The sequence below is a fragment of the Pollicipes pollicipes genome, unplaced genomic scaffold, assembly GCF_011947565.3.
Source record: "Pollicipes pollicipes isolate AB1234 unplaced genomic scaffold, Ppol_2.1 Scaffold_6686;HRSCAF=7923_pilon_pilon_pilon, whole genome shotgun sequence".
Classification (NCBI taxonomy): domain Eukaryota; kingdom Metazoa; phylum Arthropoda; class Thecostraca; order Pollicipedomorpha; family Pollicipedidae; genus Pollicipes; species Pollicipes pollicipes.
Genome location: NW_023596921.1, coordinates 8,670,477 through 8,679,611, shown reverse-complemented (window position 1 = coordinate 8,679,611; position 9,135 = coordinate 8,670,477). Strand labels below are relative to the sequence as shown.

Genomic DNA, 9,135 nt, shown 5'->3' with positions numbered 1-9,135 from the left:
ACTAAACAAAACATAAATCTTCAAGGGAAACTCGACAGGGGACCGAGAAATGGAGATAAAACAGAAGCTCAGAGACGGGACAGCAAAGCCGACATTTCACCAAAAGGGGAACCGTGTAAGGGCAGATTTGTGCGGAACACCCATTGTTGCGGACAAATCTGCCCTTATTTCTATATTTCCCGTGGTTTTGTGAAATGTCGGTGATGCCTGCCTTTCCTCTTAATTTGTTTACTTCACCCTAGCGCTAGACCCGTCACGACCCTCTATATTGATGGCCTGTTTTCTTATTCTTGCCGCGTGTCCCTTCCTACCAGCCGGACCCCATATGTGACTGCTATGCGAGGCGGCCGGGGCCGGCTACTGAACGATACAGTTGATTCTCAGAGTGACGCTGGGAGAGGACGTGTGTGTTCTCTCCCTGGCCCGATTTGGCCACGAAACTACAGCATCAACCGACTGATGCGTCTGGATTGAAAGTGAGTTGATATGAGCGATCAGAACGGGACACCCATCATGCACTTAAGATGTTATATAGTCGATTATAAGTAAAACTTTACCTCAATTTGTCTGTTCTGCCTTTTATACTCACATACACAAACTAAAGTTAACATCATATGCTGTGCAAAAGGTGCTAAACAGGAAATATTACTCATCACAACAACGTTTGTTGTCCAAATGCTGCCTGTACAGGCAGATCGAGATTTATGGATGCAAATTTGAGGTGCGAAATTTTGACTGCTTTCATTTGCTCCACTTCTTCCATTTCATGTGTCACAAACGCGCCGTGATTGCGCCAGCTTTTCAGCGCTTCTAGCATCGAAGCAGTAGTTTTTGGGGCACACCATCATCGACATCATGAAAAGAAATGGGTCATTTCTACATCATCCACGTCAAAAAACAGATGGCTAGTTAACTACTTATCGTTGATCTTCCTTCTGCCGTACTATTTCAACGTGATCGCCAGATTCCCGCAGTTGTATCAGGTCCTCTGGTTGTCTGGTTCTCTATCAGGTTACAAATTATCTGATTAAGTCGGATCTACCAGACCTCTAATGGAATGTTCAACAACCTTTTCTGTCCATTCCGGCGGACCGGACGCGGCGCAAGCCTCGGTGTAGAGAGGAATAAGTGACGAAGTGCATGGTAGCGCGTTTTACCGTGCGAACGGCCCATAAACGTGATCTGAGCGTGCAGCTCGAGCAGGGCACAAGCGGGTGACACTGTGTGGCATTTGTCGTTGGCGGCCACGAGTCTTGTCCCGAGTTCCGTCCGCGCCAGCTCGCTCGCCGAATGCCCACCCTTCGACGGCCGGCGGCCCCTGCCCAGTGCCCACCTGGACGCCCGGGGGGCCACCCATGCGCCAGGTGTGAATACCCCGGAATGTGGCCTTACCAGGAATGGACTAATGGGTGGGCACGGCTTCCCGGCGGCAGGGGAGCCGACAGGAAGGGTTGGCCTGGCGCCGGCCGCATTGCTTGTCGGTGCTGCGGTGCTGAGGCGTTGCACGCGGTCAACTCTCAGTCGCAAAGTGCCCAATCGCGCGGCTTGTGAACTGCTCAGTTCACGGCTCTAGCAGTGGGTTTTTCAGGTAACTCGAAATGTTTCTCACGCCTAAGCTTACCCAGTGATCTGTCAAGCCCCTGCTAGTTTCGCATCGCGAGGAATGTGGTATCTGATATGCGTTGCATTCATCGCGAGTTCGAGTAGTGTTTTTTTCGAGACAAAGCAGTTTTTTATATTACAGTGTTTTGAAAGTGGTGTGATGGGCGCGGTGGCATGGTACTCTAGAGAAGCCGTTATTTCCTCTTATTTTATGGGATTTCGGATGCTCGGCGAAAAGGTAAAGCTTGGGAGTGTTTTGTGACGAATGTGTGATGCCGAATGTTTTTGTATCTTGTTTTCCAAGATTCTCTTTCAAATTTGACACCGATTGCTGACAACTGAACGTACTGCTCGTATCGTGCAATTGTGACTAAATGAAACTACGCACATGTATGCAGTATTCTTCGAAGAAAATTTAATTACCTCTGTCAGAATTGTTCCGGAAAAGGAATAGTGCAAGATGTGCTGTGACGTCGACCCACCTGCTGGACTCATTTGTTACTTTATTTATCTTGCTTCCATATGCAACCTCTAGTTTGTCTATTTTATAATTGTATATCCGCTTAGAACTTCATGACTTTCGTTAGGTCACAAAAGTCTCGGCCAACTGTACGGATAACAGGGTAACTGTCCCGTGATAGCTGTTAAAACTGGACTTCCTTGCGGTTGCTCCAGAATCTATGTCCATGCACCAGACTACCCCAGTCGGTTGACGGCCACTTGTCGGTGTTCCAGCGGCGTGTGATCGCTCCTGGTGCTGGGTCTGCCTCCGGAACACCACACCAGGAGCTTCTGGCCTGCTCCAGACAAGCTTCAAGGTCTGCAGCTGGCCTCTGCTTGATCTTCGGCTTCTTAAGATAAGTCCTGTTTTCCCTTGGCACGCTGCCCCGAATCGCCCGGGCACGCAAGTGAAATGAGAAAACCTTGAATGGTATTTTACGATCTAGAGGACTGTCGGAAACGGCTAAGCAAAAACAAACGAGCTTCAGGCCCATCCGCTGCCTGTTATTCGAGTTGCACGAAGTGCTCTAGTTGTTGCTGACGGTGTGGACCGTTTTGAGTAGCCCTTGAGGCGCTGGAAAACGTTGAACCGCATCACTGACACCCGGTCATCGAAGCGAAACCATGAGCCTGGGAGTCCATTCAACCCTATCACAGTTCGGACCAAGTCGGTCTCTGCAGTTTTTTCGCTAGCCATTTTTTAAAAAAATGCGCTATGATCGTGATACTTGAGATAGTTCCAGGCTTTTCCTTGTATGCATGGCGCAAAATGTTCAAAACATGTGTAACTGTCGGATAGGGGGCTCCATTGGAAATTACACAGAGGCGTGTTTGAACATTTATAATGATTCGTTGCTTGGCTGAATCGCTGGATGCTTAGTCGTTTTAGGCGGCTGGAGGTGAAGCGTTGCATGTATTATGTATTGTGTTATTCACCGGGAAGAAGTAAGCACACCGCGGTGGGGAGGCCTGAGGGGTTCCTCGGTCTGACCATCTGGATTACGGGTTGGGTCCGGAATGTTGGCGGCAAGTGGATGAACACGTTCCCAGAACATGGAGGAAGACTGCTGGTGACTGGGGTGACGCACACAATGTAGGGATGTATTGCTAGTGATAGCCATGACACATTATCGTATGGAGAGCTGCGATCAGCAGTGCGGCATCCGCATCGCACCGAACCACGCGCGCTCCGGAGGTGAGCCGAGCGTCTTCTACCGGCTGTTTCTGGCACTCGTGATCTAGATGGCAGTAAAGAACGGCGCCCTCGAATGCCGCTGGCGGGGCGCTGGGATTTTGGGCACCGGCGCGTGGAACGTCCGGGTGGTCCAGGGCTGTTTCCTGCCACATGTGTGGAAAGCAACTTGGTTGCAGTTTTGTATCGATCTGATTCACCGCCACTCAAGCATCAAGGCATGAAGCCGGCACGTTTATCAATGCTACGACTTTTGGTTAAGACTTCAAATTCAGTAAATGTGATCAGCCATGTTGTTGTTCGGTCCCGCAGCTATCCTCTCTTCAGTCGACACCAATGCGTGCAGTGGCACACTTTCCCTGCGATGCGGAACAGTTACCTTTTGCTCAACGTATCTTTTACGTGAAGTTCGTGACAATGCTGAGCATGCAAAATTCCGGCCAAATTCATGCCGCGGGGGCGTTCAGACGCGCTAGTTCACTTATAACATGGACGCTGTGTTGGACTTCGGTGTAGCTGCGTTCAGTTAATCAAGCGTGAGCGGTAGGTGTGGCTTTTGACGGCGGTAAATCAACGCGAATGGCGTCCATCTTGAGCTATGGAGTCACCACACCGATAGCTTCCGACCGTCTGTTCGGCGGTTAAGGTTCGACTAAGAAGGCTCAATGCGCGTGGGTCGAATCTCGCTCTCCTCACTTGCTACAAAGTTCCTCTTTGTTCTCCGTCTTCCGTGGCCTACACAGCAAGCACTCGCCGGCATCTTTCTTAAGAAGAAAATGTTATTTTGCCTTGGAGACACGCTGCCGGCAAGAAAGCGCACGCTTGTTTGGTGAGCTTGTTTGACGGGCGGAAATGAGCATGTTTATCGAGCAACTTGAGAATGTTGACATTTGCTTTTGCGAACTAATGCGTTGCATGCGGATGATCTTCAGGAGTGCTTTCTGTTGTTCGTTGGTTGAGTCGTTTGCTGCTATTCGCTGAGTCTTTCTGAGTTGTCAAACTGGTGTGATTCCTTTGGTCTTTTCGATTTGAAGTTCGGCAATCGGCAGGGCAGAGGGGAGAATCTCGTGATCATTGTCATGTGATTGCTCAAATACACGGATTAGATAAAAATCAATAACACACAATTCGGCCCATGAAAAAGCATTTCGTGATGATTATCATGTGATTGCACTAATACGCGGATCAAATAAGAATCAATAACACACAATTCCGCCCATGAGAAAGCATTTCGTGATGACTGTCATGTGATTGCACCAATACACGGATCAAATAAGAATCAATAACACACCATTCCGCCCACGGGGCAGCATCTCGTGATGATTGTCATGTGATTGCACCAATACACGGATCAAATAAGAAATAATAACACACAATTCCGCCCATGGGGCGGCATCTCGTGATGGTTGTCATGTGATTGCACCGATACACGGAACAAATACGGATCGACAGCACACCATTCCGCCGATGGGGCAGTATCCCGTGATGATTGTCATGTGATTGCATCAAAACACAGATCAAATAAGAATCAATAACACGCAGTTCCGCCGATGGGGCAGCATCTCGTGATGATTGCCATGTGATTGCACCAATACACAGATCAAACAAGAATCAACAGCACATGCACACACTGGGCATAGGAACTTTCAGAGGGGAGGGGACGTTTCGTGATATGGTGATTACACTAATACACGGATCAAATGGGACATTGGGCGGAGGGAGGGAGGGGCGGCAGGCCGGCCGGCGGCCCATTGGTGGCTGCAGCGGCCCGGCGGCATCTTCGGCGTACGAACGCACCCGACGGACGGGTGTCGCCACCGGAGGGTCACACACGATTGTGGGTATCGAGAGCCCGGGGCTCCGCGGCGAGGGCGTCGATCGCCGGGTCACAGCGGCAGCCGTCGCAGGAGACACGGCCGCGGCTCCTGGATTCCGCGGGGCAGGCGTCAGTGCGGGCAACACCACAAGCGGAGGCGACACTGTGCTGGGCGACGCGGCGCGGGTGGGGGGGGGGGGGGGGGGCGGCGGCACCGGGACCGTTTCGGCGGTCGGCACTAGGGGAGCACTCGCGGCGGTCGGTACAGGGGAATCACTGGGGACGGCCACCGGCCGGCCGGTGGGCCGCGGCACACCACCACTCCGCGACGCGACACTCCCGGGCGCCGGCGACGCCGCACCTCGGGCCACCGCGCCGACGAGCGCCGGCGACAGCGGGGCCGGCAGCATCGCGGGCGCCGGCGATACGGTGGATGGGGACCTCGGCGATAGGGCGGGGCCGATCACTGGAAGCGGCGTGCCGTCCGCCCACGATCCCGTGGTCCACCGGCGTCCACCCGGTGTGGCGTCACCGGCGTCCACCTGGGCTGCGGCGTATGTTCGTCGTCCCGGTGATCTTCGGGCGTCGGTGGTGTCCCCCGACGTCCCTAGATGGCGGGCGCAAACGCAATAAATAACGCGAATACCAGGTAGCGCGATAGAGACCGCTATGGCACGCGAAAACACTGGCCCTTTGGCTAAGATCGACAGATTTTATATTTGTAAAAGTACATGTTTGATAACAGTGAATGGGAAAACGAAAAACGGATGCGCTCCAGGCTCTGGAGCGCATGTACACGCGACACAGTGGTTCTTTACAAGATAATACAATATAATCTCATGACCCCGCGGCACGGCGCAGCGCGCCGTCAATGGGGTGGGGCGCGGGCCCGCCTCCCTCTCGATGGTAGGCAGGGGTGGGGGCAGGCCGTCGGCGGGGGCCGCACCAGGCCCCCTTCGATACTGCATGAATCGCAGCCGCACTTACTATGCATTCCGTGATGGCACCGGCCAGGTATACGGCCACTGTGCCGCGCCGACACGCGGTGCCAGGTCAGAGCCGCTAGGGATGGGGACGGTATGCCGATACGATGATGGTGATGATACGCCGATACGGTAGAAGCGATGCAGATGCAATTGCAAAAGGTGCGTTTGTGTCGTGCCGGACGCTGCCGCTCTGCAGGGCCGGCGTGCGCGCGCCTGGCTCCGTGCGCCGGCCGGACAAGCGATAGCCAGCCGACGGCGGGCAGTGCGCACCCCGCCGCGCATTGGCACCAGCTCGCATGACACTTTGCAGAGCATCTTGTGGCAACTTAAGTCGTCCGCGCCTTTTCCGCCCGGTGCGCATGCAGCATAGGCGCCAACCCATATTGAAACACGTACTAATTGTACATGTATTGCAGCATATTGATTTATTGACACCGCTGACAGCATAAAATGGGTCGATCCTGGCTGTAGTGCAGTGGCAGGCCAGCCCGCGGTAGGGTAGGAGCAAGCTCCAGTAACCCCGCCAATGTTCAAAAATCAGTTTGATATCAGATATTAAGCTGATAAGAACGGATTTTTTATTCAGAAAAATACATGTTCGATAACATGAGAAGGAAAAAGAAAAGCGGATGGCACTTCACGATGTGAAGGGCATTTACGCCCGACACGGTTTTTTGTTAAAATGCAACAAATGAAATTATGAAAACGGCATTAACAATGATAACCAAGCGCTAGGGCGCACACCAAACAGGGCGTGCTGATGGCGCCACCTTACGTTACTACATCAGGCAAGCAGTGGTGGCGCCACCAGCTGCGCCGCAGATGGCACCGCACAAGAACTTCCCGGCGCGACGCGGCGCGCTATGGGAGGGGTGGGGCGGAGGCCGGCTTCCCTCCCGAAGGTGTGGGGGGGGGGGGGGCAGGCCGCCGGTAGGCATCGGTTATGGCCCACGTGGCGCTCCGGGGACTGCGGGGAGACGGGGCGTCGGGCGGCCGCGCTGACCGCTCACCGCGCGGAGGCAGCGGTCTGGGTGTGCGGCCGCCGCGCCAGGCCGAAACAGTGCGCTGTTGGCGGCGGCAGAATGGCGGCGACGACCCTGACGTCACCGCGGCCGGGTGGGCCGGCTGCGGATCACTCGTACTGGCGGCGCCCGGACAGATGCTCAATGTAAATGTCGCGGGACCACCTCAGTGTGTCGCTCGCCATGAGCCGCCGCATCAGCTTTGCATAAGTCCGGCTGACAGGGAGCCTGCGCAGCGAGGCCTCATTACCCCGCCACCAGGTGCCTAGGGGGCCGGCGATAAACGCCACCACACTGGCCGTCTTGCCCGGCCCGCGCAGCTCGTGCACGAGCGGGTGTACTTACGGACCTTGGCGTCGCTGGCAGCGCGAAGCGCGTCTGGCCCATTCTCGAAGGCCACGGTGACGTCAGCCAGGATGACCTCGTCTCCGTGGGTCACCACCAGGTCGGGACGCAGGGTGGAGGCGCACGCGGGCACCCGCCGGTTGACCTGCGTCACCACGCCATCCCGCTGCACCGCCTTGTGGAGGCGGCTCAGGATGCGGTCCTGCCGGTGTCTGCTGCGGAGGCGGAGCGGACCTTCAGTGAGGTCGCCCGGACCCTGACCAAAGTCCGCGCGACGATGGGTGAGGAGCGTCTGGAGGCGTTGGTGATGTGCCAGACGCACCGCGACCTTCTCCCAGCCTCGAAGGAAGTTGTGGACTTCTTCGCCATGTCTGGTGCTCGTCGAGCGAAGCTTTCGCATCCGCTGTAGGCCCCGGCGTGAGTTATGTTTAATAAGCATTTAATTAATCATATCACTATTCCAGAATATCAAAAATTCCCATTGTTGCGAACAAATCTGCCCTTATTTCTATATTTTCCGTAGTTTTGTGAAATGTCGGTGATGCCTGCCTTTCCTCTTATTTTGTTTATTTCACCCTAGCGCTAGACCCGTCACGACCCTCTATATTGATGACCTGTTTTATTATTATTGCCGCGTGTCCCTTCCTACCTGCCGGACCCCATATGTGACTGCCATGCGGGGCGGCCAGGGCCGGCTACTGAACGATAGATAGTTGGTTCTCAGAGTGACGCCGGGAGAGGACGTGCGTGTTATCTCCCTTGCCCGATTTGGGCCCGAAACTACAGCATCAACCGACTGATGCGTCTAGATTGAAAGCGAGTTGATATGAGCGACTAGAACGGAACATCCATCATGCACTTAAGATGTAATATTGTCGATTTTAAGTAAAACTTTGCCTCAATTAGTCTTTTGCCTTTTATACTTATATACACAATATTTAGTTAACATCATGTGCTGTGTAAAAGGTACCAAACAGAAAATATTGCCCATCACAGCAATTGTGCACGAAATTTATGCGGTGAATACTTGAAGGTTCTCGTTATAACGTTATAGTGTTTATCAGTACTGCCACTAATCGCGTTTTTACTCACCATGTGTCCTCGCGGCGTTGACCCTTGCAAAACAGTCCAACGTATAATACCAAACTCCACAGATTGGTCTCATCTCCGACATCAGCAGTGGTCGCTTACGCTTACGCTCAGTGTTTCGCCACCAATATCATTTGAATGTCACGTCAGCCCCTTGTTCTTCTCAAACTGGCATTGCATCCTGACTCCTGACACAAAAGCTTCTGATCTTTGATATTGCGCTTGCGGGGATGTATTGCTGTTGATAGAGCCGTGTACCGTGCTCTGTCGGTACACGGCTCGGCGGAGCGTCCATACACGGCGGATCCGGGCTTAGAACTGTATTGCCTCAAATCAGGCGGGGGGCAGCACTAGCGTCGTCCATATGAAGTCATGGAGTCACCACACCGATTGCCTCGGGCCGCCTGTTCGGCGGTCAAGGTCCGACTAAGAAGGCGCAATTCGCGTGGGTCGAATCTCCCCTCTCCTCACTTGCTACTTGGCTCCTCTTTGTTTCCGTCCTCCGTGGCCTACACAGAAGCACTCGCCGGCATCGTTCTTAAGAAAAAAAAATGTTGTTTTGCCTTGGAGACACTCTGCCGG

General features: G+C 53.8%; 1 pseudogene; it reads right to left on the bottom strand.

Moving 5' to 3' along the window:
- Nucleotides 1-6,542: 6,542 nt before the first annotated feature.
- LOC119108747 (uncharacterized) lies at nt 6,543-6,693 on the bottom strand (annotated as a pseudogene).
- Nucleotides 6,694-9,135: the final 2,442 nt, after the last annotated feature.